The sequence below is a fragment of the Lucilia sericata genome, unplaced genomic scaffold, assembly GCF_015586225.1.
Source record: "Lucilia sericata isolate MDLA Ls3-8-SP2 unplaced genomic scaffold, ASM1558622v1 Contig000146F_arrow, whole genome shotgun sequence".
Taxonomy (NCBI): domain Eukaryota; kingdom Metazoa; phylum Arthropoda; class Insecta; order Diptera; family Calliphoridae; genus Lucilia; species Lucilia sericata.
In genome coordinates this window covers 102,518-120,207 of record NW_023994178.1, presented here as the reverse complement: position 1 = coordinate 120,207, position 17,690 = coordinate 102,518, and positions in this window count along the sequence as shown.

Below are 17,690 nucleotides of genomic sequence, written 5' to 3'. Positions count from 1 at the left end.
ATAAAATCCGACATCACTAAAGTAAAGGACATTGGGTTCGCTCTAACCACCATTTACACAAATCATTTTTGGCAATAACAATGCATTATATAAAAGATACACAATTGAATAACGTTTTGTTGGGAATACGCAGCATGAATGGCGAAAAATGTACTAGTAAGTTGTATATACCATTATAAAATTTTAATGGCCACTGATTTCTTATTAATTATTCTGAAATCCTTTAGGTGATAACATATACTGCAAAGTTTGTAACATACTTAGCGAATTTGATTGTGTATTCACTGAAAATGTTACCGTCGTGACGGACAGAGGATCAAATATGGTTGCTGCTTTCCGCAGCACTGCCCATATATATTGTATTAATCATCTACTGAATAATGTTATTCAGAAATCCATAGATGCAGTCCCAGAAGTAAAATTTATTTGCGATGTAGCCACCAATATAGTGGGGTACTTTAAAAAGTCTGGGATAAATTCAAATATAAGAAAGTCCTTAAAAAGCTTTTGTCCATCAAGATGGAATACTTTCTATTATCTGTTGTCGTCATTAAAAAGCAGCTGGGACGAAGTTGTTTTCATATTACAAGAAAGGCATGAAATCTTGATATAATTCGATATAATATATTCGACCCTTTGAAGAAGCCTCAAAGATACTAGAGGGAGAGAAATATCCAACAATTCATTTGGTCTACATTTATGTAAACAGCCTTCAAAAGAAATGCGCTGAAAACAACGAGGATATAAGTATTGCCCAGGCTTTGAAAAGCAAGCTTAGGCACTACTTGGATACTGTACACAGAGGGAAAAAGAAATATACACGCTTGGTACCAAATTGGCACCAAAGAGTTTGTAATTTTTCAATAACAACCGTTGTCAAAGTATATACATACGTACGACAACACTATGTCGCAACGTTATCAACATTGCAACAATTCGTTGTCGAAATCTAAATTTTTTACACATACGTTTGTTAACATTTAGACAACGTACAAAAAATTAAATGTTTTAAAATATTATTTAAGTCACTCATGCAGGGCTCTAGTAAAAGAAACACTTTAAAGTTATGTATTTTAAGTTCATTTAATTAGTTTTTTATTAATATTTAGTAGGATTAGTAATTTTAAAAAAAAATTTGGTAAATCTGTCAGTTCTGAGTCGATTAAGCTATGTCCGTCCGTCTGGCTGGCTGGCTGTCCATGTAAACCTTGTGCGCAAGGTACAGGTAGCAATTTTCAAGATAATTCGATGAAATTTGGCACACACTCCTTTTTCGGCCCAAGGACGAAGCCTATTGAAAATGGTTAAAATCGGTCCATTATTTCACCTAGCCCCCATACAACAGAACCCCCCGAAAAGGGATTCTGAGCTCATAATTATGTTAAATATACCTGTATTTTGATAAAAGGAGGCACAACTAAGTTTTATACAAGCCTTGGTGACCTTGCCAAATTTCATAGACTCTAGCTCCCATACAAAGTCCCCTTCAGAAAATTACTTGAATGTCCAAAATTAACTTATAAACACAATTATAGCGATGAAATTAAGCACAATAAAATATTATGTAAATATAAATATATTCACAAAATGTTTTCAGGCTTGGTCCATATTTGCCCCTAGCCCCCATATAAAGCCTCTTTCAGAAAAATAGTTTTTCATCCATAAATTGCTTAAATGTATCGTAACAAAGTAATAGAAATTAAATGCTTTGTTATGAAAAATAAATCACATTTAATATTCATAACTGGGGTAGGGTATCATATGGTCGGTCACGCCTGACTATACTTTCTTACTTGTTTTTTATATAAGTTAGTACTAGGGATGCCAATCCCGATCCCGAAAATCCCGGGATTAGAAAATTCCGAATCCCGGGATTTTTTCAAAATGAATCCCGGGATTTGTTACTAAAATTTTTTTTAATTCTTTTTTGAGCCATAATTCGCTTGAAAATTACGATCTTAGTTTATTTTTGACTTATGCAGAACAAAATTCAGCACAGCTAATCTTGTACATTTTGAACCTTTTATTTTTTAAAGTGGTATGATACCATATATAGTACATACAAATTTATTTATTCATTTCGTCGCAGAAAGCATACACATTCTTTGTCTATAGTAGACTCATTATATTTAGGCCGCAAATTTGGACCATAATTAACACAAGAAATCCTAAAAGGACCTTCTCTAATTTGATGCCAATATTAATATCAATACATTACAATCAGCTATTTGATGGAATTCATTTTTAAAATATAATCGATTTGAATCTACAAAAATCATACATACAATTTCTGCGGCTTTTCATACAAATTATCATATTTTTATACCCTTCACCTTCGTGAGAAGGGTATATATAAGTTTGTCATTCCGTTTGTAATTTCCAAAAAATATGTTTTTTTTAATTGATTCTCTTAAATGGAAAGTATTTTGTTGTCTGCGTAGTTTTTGCAAGAAAATAATAAACCATTCCTCGATCGAAATTCATCATACCTTTTCAAATCGATTGATTTCAAATCGTTCGAATTCCATCACATACCGGAATATTTATTTTATTTCGGCACAGTCAAATATAAAATGTATTTTTTAAATGATATCTAGAAGGTTTTGCATTTCAAGCTTTCTACGAATCTGAGTGATAACGGTAAAGGTAAATTAAATTGTTCTGAATTTTCCAAAGAAAAGGTTAATTTATGATATAAATTGATATTCGAAGGATTGAACGTTATATTTATTATACCCTACACCACTACAGTGATTAGGGTATTATACATTTGTGCTGACGTTTGTAACGCATAAAAATATTTGTCCTACACCCACCTTAAAGTATACCGATCGACTCAGAATCACTTTCTGAGTCGGCCGTCGTTTGACCCTAGCCCCCATACAAACGTCCAAAAATTTACTTATAACCATTAGTATTGCGATGAGATTCAGCATAACTAACCTTTATATAAAATTACATCCCTCTTCCTAATTTTTTGAGGATCGGCCCATATATTTAGATTTTCATCAATAAATTGCTTAAATGCATCGGAATTAATGTAAAATTCAACAAATTTTTTATGAAAAATAAATAATTTTTAAAATATACCCATGGTGTAGGATATCATACAGTCGGCCATGTCCGACTATACTTTTCTACTTGTTTTTATTTGGGAAGTATGTATGTAGTTACCAAATTTCTGAAATTATGATATTCTAAAAGATTTTATTTAAGAACTGGAATTAATTGGATTGCTTTAATTTAAATTTATCTTCTGTCGATTAATTTCCACAAGATTAAACAATTTTCTTCACAAACAATAAGATTTAAGATTTTCATGTATAAAATAATTAAATTTATGTAATCCCGATATCCCGAAAAATCCCGGGATCCCGGAATATTTCAAAATCCCGAATGCCGGGATTTGTAAAAGCCGTCCCTAGTTAGTACGTATTATTTGACAGTCCTTTTTTAGCACTTTTTTTCAACGAATTTGCTCTTTTTCGACTGTCATTTTGCACTTTTTTCTCAAGGAGTTCTGGCAACACTGCTTCTGTGCATTCGTTAAGTTTTAATTTGTGTTGGGGCGATCTATACAGTTGCCACTCTCTTCAGTCTCTTCTTTTTTCTTATAAGATCCGTTCAACAGCGTGTACTGATATATTTTTATACCATCCACCACCATCATTGGTGATAGAGGGTATATATAACTTTGTCATTCCGTGTGTAACACCAAGAAATATTCATCTGAGACCGAACAAAGTATATATATTCTGGGTCCTTATCAAATTCTGAGTCGATTTAGCTATGTCCGTCTGTCTGCCTAAAACACGCTCACGTTAAAACTTAGCCAAGGAAGTAAACAAAATTCACCGAAAATATTTGTTGCTGTCCTAAGCAGTTTGGTATTGAAAATTAGGCAAATCAGTTCACATCGGCAAAAGTTATGAATCAAAATATAAAACAACTCCGAAAAAAATACGCCTTTTTTGCACATTCCGATGTAAGTTTCACGAAAACTATGCAATATAATTCCATGAAAATCGTCACACATTCGTTTCTGCACAAAAGCTTGATTCCTGTTGAAAATTTCTAGAATCGGTCCACAATTTCATATACCTCCCAAACAAAAGTACATATTCTCGGAAAATGAGTTTTTTGTTAATAACTTCCGTCAGAATGTTGATATCTTCACAAAATTTTACAAATAAACATTTTATGTCAATAAAATTTATTCAGAGAAAAAATTTTCTGGATCGGTCCATAATTGGACATAGCTCCCATACAAGGTCTCCTTCCGAAAATCACATAAACGCACATAATTCATTACTAAATTGAGATATCCATATAAAACTTGGTACAAGTATTGCCCTCACATATAGAAATATTACTATGAAATTTTTTTCCGATCGGTCCATAATTGGTCATAGCTCCCATACAAGGTCCCCTCCCGAAAAACACTTAAACGCGCATAACTCATTACTAAATTAAGATATCCATATAAAATTTGGCACAAGTATTGCTCATATACACGGAAATATTACTGTGAAATTGTTGTCCTATCGTTCCATAATTGATCATACCTCCCATAAAAGGTCCCCTCCCGAAAATCACTTAAACGCACATAACTTATTACTAAATTAAGATAAAATTTGGCACAAGTATTGCTCTTATATACAGAAATATTGAGATATCCATATAAAGTTTGGTACAAATAATTGCTCTTATATACAGAAATATTACAGTAAATTTGTTTTCGGATCGGACCATAGATTGTCATAGCTTCCTTACAAGGTCCCTTTCAGAAAAACACCTAAAGGCACAAAAAATTTAGCATAAATACTTTTTTTGTATACAGAAATGTTATTTAAAAAATTTTCCACGATCGGTTCATCTTTGGTCATAGCTCCCATACAAGATTCCCTCCCGAAAATCACTTAAACGCACATAACATATTACAAAATATTGATATCCATACATTTAGCACAAATATTGCTCTTATATACATAAATTACACACTATCGGTCCATATTTGGTCATAGCTCTCATAGGTCCCCTCCAGAAAATCACTTAAATGCACAATATTAATTACCAAATAATGATATAGATACAGAATTTTGAAATTGTGTCTTTATATATGTACATACATAATTGGTCATAGCTCCCATACAAGGTCCTTTTACGAAAATCTCTTAAACGCACATTAATTATTACCAAATAAAGCTATTGATACAAAATTTGGCACAAATATTAGTTTTGGAATACAAAAATTCTATTTCAAGATATTTTCACGATCGGTTCATAACATGAATGCGGTCGGTCCCATACAAGTTTCCCTCCAGAAAATCACTTAAACACACATTACGATACAGGTACAAAATTTTACTGAAATATAGCTTTCATGTGAAATTTTGCTTAAAGAATTTCTTACGATTGGTCTATAATTGGCCATATCTCCCATACTAGGTCCTGCCCCTAAAAGCACTTTAACCGTATTTAAATAGTTGCATTATCAATTTGTGCAGAACAAAATTATATATATGTATTTTGAAAATCCTTAAATCTTTCACACACATGCATACATGCAAATTATTAAATATGTATCGATAAAGCATATCTTAGAGCGCTACAAAAATATAAAAGAAAATGGCGTTTGTAATGTTCCATAAATCTTGGAATTGTTACCGATTTAAGCTGTTTAAATCTTGGGGGTTTTCTATTTAAGACATGAGAAAACTTATTTCTACAAATATTTGATCAATTAAAAAAATATTAATATAAAAGTAGCTGGTGGAGGGTATTTAAGATTCGGCTCAGCCGAATATAGCACTCCAATTTGTTTATATTTATTTTTTATTATACGGGGATACAATTTCTCTGGAGCTCATAAGAGTAACGATAGTGGGTGAATGATCTGAAGATAGTTCCAACGAAGGTTCAATTTGAATAACTTATGTGAGGATGCCTTTTGGCACGCCAAAGTCACACAAAGTATTTTTCGTAAATCTGTTGGCTAGTATGTAGGTTGTCAAAGTGCCGGTTCACACAGGTAAACTTTTTTGGGAAACTTTTGATTTTGTGTGTGAGAGAAAACACCTCCCTTTAGGGAAATCAGACCTGACCTTCATAATGTGTGCTTAGCGGCATAATAGCCAGCTTCCAGAAAACGGATTTCCTGTAATTGAAATTCTGGGGGTGCATATATCGATTTCGGTGATATTCTTCGAGACATATGGTAGAAGCCAGATGATAACACTAGTTAACAAAGATATTGCTCAGGATATAAAACCTATATGGATTTTTTTATTTTGGTCGTCTGATGCTATACGCACAATTGGGACGAACAACGAATTTTCATCGTCAGAACACACTAAAGTATATAAAAATACGCACAATCAATGCGTATGACGAAATTCTTCGTACTTAACGAACTGAGCGATAGGTTTATTTCTATTTCATATGCAGACGAACGACGAATAAAATGGTTTAGAGTGACCGTGGCTTCCAAAACGAACCAATACAAAGTTTGAACACAATTTCATTGCGGTATTTAAATCTTGTACACATGTAAAGTTTCAAAACATAGCAAAGGGGTTTTTTTATTTTCCATTCTAAAATATAGAAGTATTGTTTTCAGTAAGTCAAAAAGCATCAACTTTAAAACTGATGCGCTGATTGCCATTTCGCTGCGTTTCTAATACTTGTCGATGGCGTTTTGAAACAGTATGCATTGTCAATGTCAATGCGGCGTTATTTGTTCTTACACAAAGCAACTGACGTTTTGGAAGTTAGCCCGTATTTCATTTTAGATTTTTTGTTTTTTCTAAATAAAGTTACATTTTCTTTAAAGAAATGTTTCTTCTTATGCTTATGGTAAATAAATAAAATTAAAACAATTTTTATTGACATTGTTTTCTTTCCATATTCAAAAGAAAAATATATTTAATGAATTTTTGAAATTAATTATTTGATTTAGAAATATGGTCACCCCATTCAGTATGTAAACAAAAATAGATTTGAAAATTAATTAATTTCGTACAATTTGTTTGTACATATTTTGAATAAAAAATATTATTTAATCGTGAGATTATGTCGATAAAGAAATATCGGAGATTTAAAAATAATTCGCAGTGCCTAAAAGTTTATTGTGTTCCATGTGACGAATTTTCACAACCAATTTTCGTCAAGCAGTTCTCAGTGTTGAACGAAATTCGTAGTTCGTCCCAATTGTGCGTGTACCACAAGTCCAAAAAAATATTAAAACAAATCTAGGTCGTAAAATTTTTTAATTAATCATAAAGAAAAAAATGCTAAAAAAGGGTTAATTTAGGAGGAAAACATTATACATATATGTAAAGTTGTAGCTATTTATACTCTACACCACTTTAGTGGGGAGGGTATATTGGGTTTGTGCTGATGTTTGTAACGCATAATAATATTGGTCCTATACTCAACTTAAAGTATGCCAATCGGCTTAGAATCATTTTCTAAGTCGGTTTAGCTATGTCCGTCCGCAATTTTGAAGGTAATTCAATGATCATAATACATGATCTTCTATTGTCCCAGGGACGAAGATCGTTCCATTATTTCACCTAGCCCCCATACTACTGAACCCCTGAATAAACCTTGTAATCAACCTACAGGTCGCAATTTTGAAGATAATTCAATGAAATTTGGCACATGATTTTCTACGGTTTCTATTGAAAATTGTTAACATCGGTCCATTATTTCACCTAGCCTCCATACAACTGAACCTGACGAATAGGGCTTTTAAGTTTATAATTATGTTTAATATACTCGTATCTCGACAAAAAGCTGCAAACTCAAGTTCTATACTAGCCTTGATGACCCTCATGAATTTTATAATTATAGGGTCTCATTTGACCATACCCCTATACAAAGCCCCCTTCAAAATTTGACTTAAATATCCACAATTTTATTCAACAATAAATCGCTTAAGTATATCTGAGACAAGGTACAATTCAACTTAAATGCTTTATTATGAAAACTAAATCACATTTTATTTTTGTAACAGGTGTAGGGCATTATATGTTCGGCCTCGACCGACTATAATTTGTTACTTGTTTTTATATAAAAAATATTACTGGTCTTCCTCACAACTTTCTAATAATGGATTCCTGGATTCCATGAGGGGATTCCATGAGGGGAGCGGCACCTCCCATATTAATTGAAGACAAAATTTCGTTTATATGGAAAACTAATGGAACTAAATTCTTCAAAATTTGCACGAAGAACTTAAATATTTATCTGAACATTTTGGAGGAAAAAAAGCGGACTTTCATCTGGGGGGTCTTGAAGCTCCCATATGAATCAAATAGAAAAATTCGTATATCTGAGAAACTACTAGAGCTAGAATCTTCAAAATTTACATGAAATATTTGAAATTCATGTGAACATTTAGAGCATAACGGGCGGACTTTCAATGGGTGTTTTGGCACTACATATTAGAGCCTGAATCTTCAAATTTTACTTGAAGAATCTTAACATTCACCTGAACATTTAGAGTAACGGGCTGACTTTCAATGGGGAACTTGGCACCTCTCATATGAATTAAATATAAAATGTTGTTTATTTGGGAAACTAATGGGACTTGATTTATAAAATTTTGCACAAATTAGTTTAGTATTCATCTGAATATTTTGGACTTTCATGTGGGGAGCTTGAAGCCCCCACATGAATCAAATAGAAAAATTCGTATATCTGAGAAACTATTAGAGCTAGAATCTTCAAATTTTGCATGAAGAATTTTGAAATTCATGTGAACATTTAGAGCAAAAATTAAATACAAAATTTAGTGCATCTTGGAAACTCTTATATTATTCAAATTTTTTATAGATAGATGGAAATTGGAGATAGAAGATTGGTGTTTAATTTGGACACATATGGAAATATACACGTATCCCAATATATAGAATATTTAATATAAAAAAAATAAAAAAATATATTTTTTGCTTTTATAAACTAAAAAAAAATTAAAAATTAGCTGGGCCGGATGGCATTTTGCCAGCACTTTTGCAGATGGAAGCGGAACTGGTTTCCGTAAATCTGTCTCAGATGTTCAATGCATTCAAGAAAATTCACACATACACCAGTTAAATGGCAGGATGCAAGGGTAATATTTATACACAAACCAGGGAAACCTAGCTATGAGACGCCTAAGTCATATCGACCGATAAGTCTTACGACCTTCCTATTTAAAAGCTTGGAACGGATACTCAACAGCATGGTTAAAAGCAGTATAGCAGGCAAAGACCAGATGGCTACCAGGCCACTCGGGAGTAGTCAGCAACGGAAGGTCGAATGTAATAGCTTTAAAGGGAAGGGAGCTCGTGATAGTTAACCAGACGAACGCAAAACCTTTCGACGCAACAAAAGTTTAATTAAAAATATGGGTGAGAGAATCCCATAAGGCCTCATGGAATAATGAAACGGTGGGTAGAACCACAAAGATTCTATGGGGTGTCCCTGATGAGAGCAAGACGAGAAATCTTCTCAAAAGTCTGAGGTTAGTATGATGGTACGTATACAAAATTGGACGTGCGAATTTAGACGAATGTATAGCATGTGGAGAGGACAGCGAAACTCTGGAGCACCTTCTTTGCCACTGTCATTTATTCGTCGTAGTTAGATCTTGGAAGTCATGTTATTCCGGAAATAACGTTTCTGACTAATTGGAAAATTCTTAAGATTTTCGTCCAGGAAGCTGAACATTGAAAAATAATACATCCAGTGAACATTTTTTTCATGAAAAGGAGCGCACAACAGGTCCGATAGTGGCTTAGGAGTATTTCTTCGGATTTGATCCTCCCATCAACATAGCCTAAAAATATTAATTTGTAAACAGAAACAATATCCAATTCAAAATAAACAAGTAAGAGTGCTATATTCGGCTGTGCCGAATCTTTTATACCCACCATCAAATCATGTGTCTTTCTACTACAATATAATCATTTACTGTATTTTTCCCAAACTGATTTGTCATATATAAATAGTAGGCTTCACGCAATATTTTTGAAATTGTGATATCATACCTTTTATGACAGTTTTTGGAACAGCGCTAATATTGGCGTGATTATTTTGTTAAATTTTCAACTCCTACATCTGCATATCAGCGGCCAAAATACCGATATTGGGCGACATTTTTTTATAGACCGAAAACTGCTACTATTCTACAGGAATATTTAAGATATATAAACTTAATTTGACAGAATTTAGATGCACTATAAATGCATAAGAGCAAAAGAAAAAATGCAAAAATGCCCTTAAAAAATAGTGTTAAAATTTTTAATTTTTTGTAATCCCTTTAGAAGCTATGATGGTTGTAATGTTGGCCATCACCATCAAACAATGGTGTTTTTCATCATCATCTCCGAATTTAATAAAACTTCATCCAATTAATGTTCCATATATAACTTGTATAATGACAAATTTTGGGCCTTATAACTTTCGTGGATTTCGAAATATAGCATTGTAAAGTTTAAAATCTGAAAATTTAAAGTCTCATCACATCTAAAGGGTTAATGATAAAATTTTTGATTATGCACAAAGAAAAAATTTTTTGAAATATTTTTTGAAAAAGTGCATCTTTGGATAATACTAAATGCACTTTTGAAGCATTATAAAAGTGTGAAATTAAGCTCATTCTTATTGATTTTTCCTATAAAATCAATTATTATTTCCTATAAATTCTACAGTTTCTGTTCTGTAAAAAATCTCGCTCAAAATCAGTGGTTTCCGCCTCAGATATGCAGAGGAAGGAGTTGGAATTTAAAAAAAATATTACAGCATAGTAATCACTGATACAAAAACCTTCTAAAAAGTTGTGATATCACAAAAACGGGAAACATTTTATTTTTTGAAACGAAGCCTAATAAATAATAATACATATAGTCAGGGTGATGGTAGTACTTTTTTTTTTTATCATATTTTATAATTTTTTTTAATGATTTGATGTCCTGTAAATTTACTTATAGTAAATTTTAGACCGATCCTCCTAAAATGTTGGCTTGTATAAAACTTGTTTTGTCAATGCTTTCTAAGCCTTTTATGAAGGATTTGATCCTAGTTCTAGTTCATGTTGAATTTTATCGTCACTTATGGGTGTTAATATCATTCTATGAGAAAGGCCATTTAAAAGGGATAAGGTAAATTATGGACCGATTCTGAAAAAAACAATTAGAATTATGTTCCTATAAAACTTGTTTATGTTGAACTTCATTGCTTTACTATAATTTTAAAGAAGTTGTTTCTTTTATGTTGAATCAAGTTATAGTTATGAGCGTTGAAGCCATTTTATGAGGAGGTCCTTTTATGGTGGTAAAATCAATTATGGACCGAGCCTCTTAATATCTGGCAGAGATATTTTAGTTTCTAAATAACATGTTTATGTAAATTTCCTTTATATGCTTTTAACTTTTAAGTAATTTTCTGAGAAGAACCTTATATGGGGGGTAAGGTCAATTATGGGTCGATCTCCATAAATTTTGGCACATAGATTTTAGTACCCCGAAAACTTGTTTTCGTCGAATTAATTTACTATTATTTTGAAGCAAGTTATAAGCGTTAAAGTCATTTTCTGAACTATACTCGTACTTTTAAAGTAGATATGCCGTTAAAGCTGTTTTTCGGGGGCCCACTTGTATGGGGGCTATCCGAAAATATATACCTATATTGCCCATTTTCAATACCAAACAATCCTTATCTATAGAGTATATATAAATGACTTAACACTAATTACTGGCCTAAAAAGACAGTACAGCGATGAAATTCGGTATAAGTAAGTTTCTTACGAACCACAGCCTCTCTACAATTTTTTTAGTATCGGCCCATAAATGACACAACACCTCATATAAGGTCCCCTTCAGAAAATTACTTAAGCGATCATTACTGGCTAAAAAATATGAGTTATGAAATTCGCTACCGAATTTCACGAGGAATGTGTCGGTAATTCACAATACCCCCCATATAAGTCCCTTTTAGAAAATTACATTAACGCTAATTACTGGCATAAAAATGCGAGTACAGCGATAATATTCAATATAAACAAGTTTTATATGAACTAAAATCGGTCTACAAAAAGTTATGAGGATAGGTCAATAATTCACCATACCCCTCATATAAGATCTTCTTTAGAAAATTTTATGAAGAAAATTCAGAAAATAACTCTTACTATAACTGACCCTAGCCCCTATAAAACGTTCCCTTCAGGAAAGGTTATTAAAATACGAGTTTTCCTTATTTAAAATACGAGTATTGCGATGAAATTTGGCATAAACAAGTTCTATGCAAAACGAAATCTATGTATAAAATTTTATGAGTATCGGTTTATAATTGAAGCATATAAAGGTCCTCTTCAGAAAATTACTATACGCTCACGGTTTAAAAATTCAACAAAAATATTTTGTTTTTAAAAATAAATATTTTGTTAGTTCAAAAGACTCGGTCCATAATTGACTTAAGCCATATTCCAAATGTCACCCTGCACAGTGGGGCAGAATGGAAATTTTTTGGAATTAAATCTGGCATTTCTAAACGGCTGATCCGATCGGGATAAAATTTGGCGTGAGCGTAGCCAAGGAGTATTCGAGTTTAAGTTTTGAAGATGAACCCTGCAGATGCCCTAGGGACGGCGCTGTGACGGCTCAAAGTAGGGTACCTACGACATGTAAAATTTTTAAACTCGTGCCATTTTTTTGTTTTTCACCCAAATACAATTTGTATATTTTCTGAAAGCGCTCGACGAGATCTTGAAAAAACATGCTTGGACATACTACTTATCTCTTATAATATCAGAGTTATAGGCATTTAAAAATTTAGTGATACAAAATTTACCATACCTTGGTCCGCCTTTTTTTGATTACCGGGCGTAATTTTGGACCAAATGGACTCAATTCTTATTAGTTAGACAACAAAATTTCCAATAATATACAAAAAATTTCAGATCAATATCATTTACAGATCCAAAAATATACGTTTTTTAATTTAAAAATTCAAAAAATTTTAGATTTTTGCCGTTTTTTTACCAAAAATGTGTCTTAACTCTTTTATTAATAAAATAAAATTTTCTTTAAGAACATATAACAATTTTATAGTTTTCTAAAAGGTATCTTTACGCAGAACGCTTTAGCGTCTTTCTGCGTCCTTCCGAATATGACCTATTTTTTATCAAAACTTCAACTTTGGGCGACATGTTCTAAAATCCCAAAGCTGGGATCAGAAAACTGAAAGCAGTTTTGGAAACCTCAATATGTTTTCTATTTACTCCAAAAGTATTTTCCCAGCCCTGAAAGAAATGTGGACCCTATGGGCAAAAAAGTAAAAAAGCGTTGAAAATTTCATTGAGTTTTGTTCATAAATAAAGATTTTGTCATATATTACATATTTGTTTAATTTTTAAAACTATGATTAATATCAAAATTTTTTTTTAGTTAGATATGGAAATTCTCGATTCTTTACAAAAATTTTCAAGCCAATATCTCAATTACATTCAAAAATATGATCATTTAAACTTGTATCCTTTAATTTCATATTTTTCATATTTTAGTATTAAATATGACAGAACATATTTAAATCTTATATTTACATATTTTCTATTTGTTTGCTTATCCTTATAATTGAAAGGTCCTATTATGCTTAAATTTTCAGAAATTTATAACTATTTTTTACCTAAATTTGTTCGACAGATCATCTCATTCTGTTTCGTTTATGATCATGTAGGTAACAATATTTCGATTCATTCACTAATAAGAAATATCAATGACTGAATTACAGGTTATAGTCCTAAATGTTAATAGGTAGACAATTCGTAATTTTTTATTTTGGAATACCTGTACCGGAAATGACAAGAATTGGTATATAAGTAAACTTCTCAGATTTTAAGTACCATATTTAATAAATCTACAATGAAGATTACATTAAAGTACGAAGAGTTGTGTTCCGTTTTATGGAGTGTATCTTCAAAAGGGCCAGAAAGAATTGAAGACATTTCAAATTATATAAAAACTACATATAGTAGAAAAGTAGACAAAACAGGCATATCAAAAATTGAAAACTTTTTAAAACTTTTTGATGTAAAAAGTAAGTCTGTGGATGGAAATCAAAAGAAATTTCGATTAAAATTTTGTAGTTGGATGGAAACTACTACGGAAATCTCAACTTACAACACATCAACAGGAGCGCCTTGCAAGTCATACGAAGACTTATGTTCAAGGTCAAAAAAAAGAGGGTCACACAAAAACTTTTTTCAATCTCAAATGAGGAAATTGCTGATACATTTAACGAAATGCTGAAAAAGGAAAACCAACCTATGGATATCGTACATATTGCAACTATTCTTCCTAATGCATCACCAAAACGACTTAAGCGAATTGTGGAAAGTATACCAACTCCAACATCACAATCAATTTTTACTGAAGAGAAAGCAATAGCGCTTATGTTGGAACTGGGTCTCAGTCGAAATAAGTACCAAATATTAAGGAAAGCTCTGCATGAAAAAGGACTCAATATATTACCATCATACAAGGCGATACAGGAAAAAAAAACTATCCTACCATCACCTATTGCTGTTAATGATGTGGAAGCTTGTATTGATATATCATTTTTGCTCGAAAACACAGCATCAAGTATTGTGTCAGACTTTTCAGAAGACCAACTAAGGAAAATTCATAACTGTGATGTTGTCTTAATGTGTAAGTGGGGATGTGACGGTTTATCAGCACTTCCAGAATACAAACAAGCTTGTGGAAGTCGGACATTAGCAGACTACAAAAGTGTATTTATGTCATCATTAGTGCCATTACGAATTCGTTCATATTCCCTTAATCCATCATCGTCAAGCATCGGAAATTCATTTGAAGATATATGGATCAATACAACTCCTGGTTCAAAAAATGTTTGTAGACCCATTGGATTTGAATATATAAAGGAGTCAAAGAAAACAACAAAAGATTTAGTGGAATATTTAAAAGATGAAATAAATGCACTGGAGCCCATTTGCATAAAAATAAAGGAATTCTCTATTAACGTATCATATCAGCTAAGCTTAACAATGATTGATGGAAAGGTCAGCAATGCCATAACAGAAACTTTTTCCTTCTGGAGATGCTCAATATGTAATGAGAAAAAGTCGCAATTCTCAAATATAAACAAAAGCAGAAGTATTAATGAAGAAGCCCTGTCTTTCGGAATTTCACCACTTCATGCCAGAATACGATTTTTGGATTACTTTTTACACATAGCATACGACCTCAAATATAGAAGTGTGCCAGAGAATCTTACTAAATCAACAAAAAATAATGAAGAATTGAAAGAACTGAGAGCTGCGGAAAAAAGCAGAATCCAAGAAGAATTTAAAGTTCAGATGGGATTAAACATCGACAAACCACTTTCAAGTTGCGGTAGTACAAATGACGGTAATACGTCGAGAAGGTTTTTTTTTGTGATTTTGAAATTACTTCAAAAATAACTGGAATCGACAAGGAGTTGCTTCGAAGATTTTAATGGCACCGAATAGTAAACATAAAATTAATGAAAATTGATTTGGGGAATACACATCTGAAATTTCTAAATTACTTGTATCTCTGTATCCATGGAGGGAACTAACACCAACAGTACACAAAGTATTGTGTCATGGTCAAATAATAATTGAATCGAATATTCTTCCACTTGGAGAGTTAACAGAAGAAGCCCAGGAAGCGAGGAATCGAGATTTTAAGCATGTTCAACTATTCAGCTCAAGAAAATGCTCCAGGCAATCACAGAATGAAGATATTTTTAATAGTTTACTTCTATCTTCTGATCCTGTTCTTTCAACTATGCGAAAAAGATGGATTTGTTATGAAACTCTATCATCTCAAAACAAGGAAGATTTAAAGGACTTATATTACCTTCTGGATATGTATACCGATATGACAGATTATTTTATAGAAAATAAGTAGTGTTAGGAATTAACTATATAAGTAGGTTGTAAGAATTAATTGTATTATGTTTAAGATAAACAGTTCAAATAAAAAAGCTATTATACTAACTGATGATATTGTATTAAATTCTGTTTTATATTTCGGTGGGCGGGAAAGGTGGTTTGTGTGGGGTGATTTAGGTGTTGTTGTGCGTGGCTCATAATAAAATTATATTTTTTTATTGTACATATATACAATGTTATAGTCTTTAATAAAATAATTAACTAAATAATTTTTAAAAATTGTCCAAATATTTTATTCAACACCAAAAGTATGTTCTGTCATACTTAATACTAAAATATGAAAATGATGAAATTAAAGGATACAGGTTTAAATGAACATATTTTTGAATGTAATTGAGATATTGGCTTGAAATTTTTTGTAAAGGGTCGAGAATTTCCATATCTAACTAAAAAAAGATATTAAGGGATAAATATGGACTAAATTGTTGTAGCTATCTGCGACCCTATTAAAATTTTGATATAAATCATAGTTTTAGAAATTAAACAAATATGTAATATATGACAAAATCTTTATTTATGAACAAAACTCAATGAAATTTTCAACGCTTGTTAAATTTGTCAGTTCAAATAAGAAAATGCTAAAAAAAATTGAAAAGGTCAAAGGGCATCCCGCAATTCCCAAAAATAGGAATGAAAATCCCAAAAATGCGATTTTTTACTTTTTTGCCCATAGGGTCCACATTTCTTTCAGGGCTTTTCTTTCTTTTGGAGTAAATAGAAAACATACTGAGGTTTCCAAAACTGCTTTCAGTTTTCTGATCCCAGCTTTGGGATTTTAGAACATGTCGCCCAAAGTTGAAGTTTTGATAAAAAATAGGTCATATTCGGAAGGACGCAGTGGCAACATTTTCAAAAAATAGGACAAGTTTTTTACGCTAAAGCGTTCTGCGTAAAGATACCTTTTAGAAAACTATAAAATTGTTATATGTTCTTAAAGAAAATTTTATTTTATTAATAAAAGAGTTAAGACACATTTTTGGTAAAAAAACGGCAAAAATCTAAAATTTTTTGAATTTTTAAATTAAAAAACGTATATTTTTGGATCTGTAAATGATATTGATCTGAAATTTTTTGTATATTATTGGAAATTTTGTTGTCTAACTAATAATCAAAAAAAGGCGGACCAAGGTATGGTAAATTTTGTATCACTAAATTTTTAAATGCCTATAACTCTGATATTATAAGAGATAAGTAGTATATCCAAGCATGTTTTTTCAAGATCTCGTCGAGCGCTTTCACAAAATAAAAATCTTTGTATTTGGGCGAAAAACAAAAAAATGGCACGAGTTTAAAAATTTTACATGTCGTAGGTACCCTACTTTGAGCCGCCACAGCGCCGTCCCTGGGGCATCTGCAGGGTTCATCTTCAAAACTTAAACTCGAATACTCCTTGGCTATGCTCACGCCAAATTTTATCCCGATCGGATCAGCCGTTTAGAAATGACAGATTTATTTCCAAAAAATTTCCATTCTGCCCCACTGTGCCCTGATGTTTATAGGGCAGCATTTCTTTTACGGCATACGGTTTGATGGTGGGTATATGAGATTCGGCACAGCCGAACATAACACTCTCACTTGTTTTGAATTGAAGTTTCATTTTATTTCAAGTGTGATAGTTTAGAAACAAAAAATATTTGTTCATTTTATTTTGGCAGTATGAAAGAAAAATCTAACGACTTCTCTCATAGTTTGTGGTACGATTGTATGT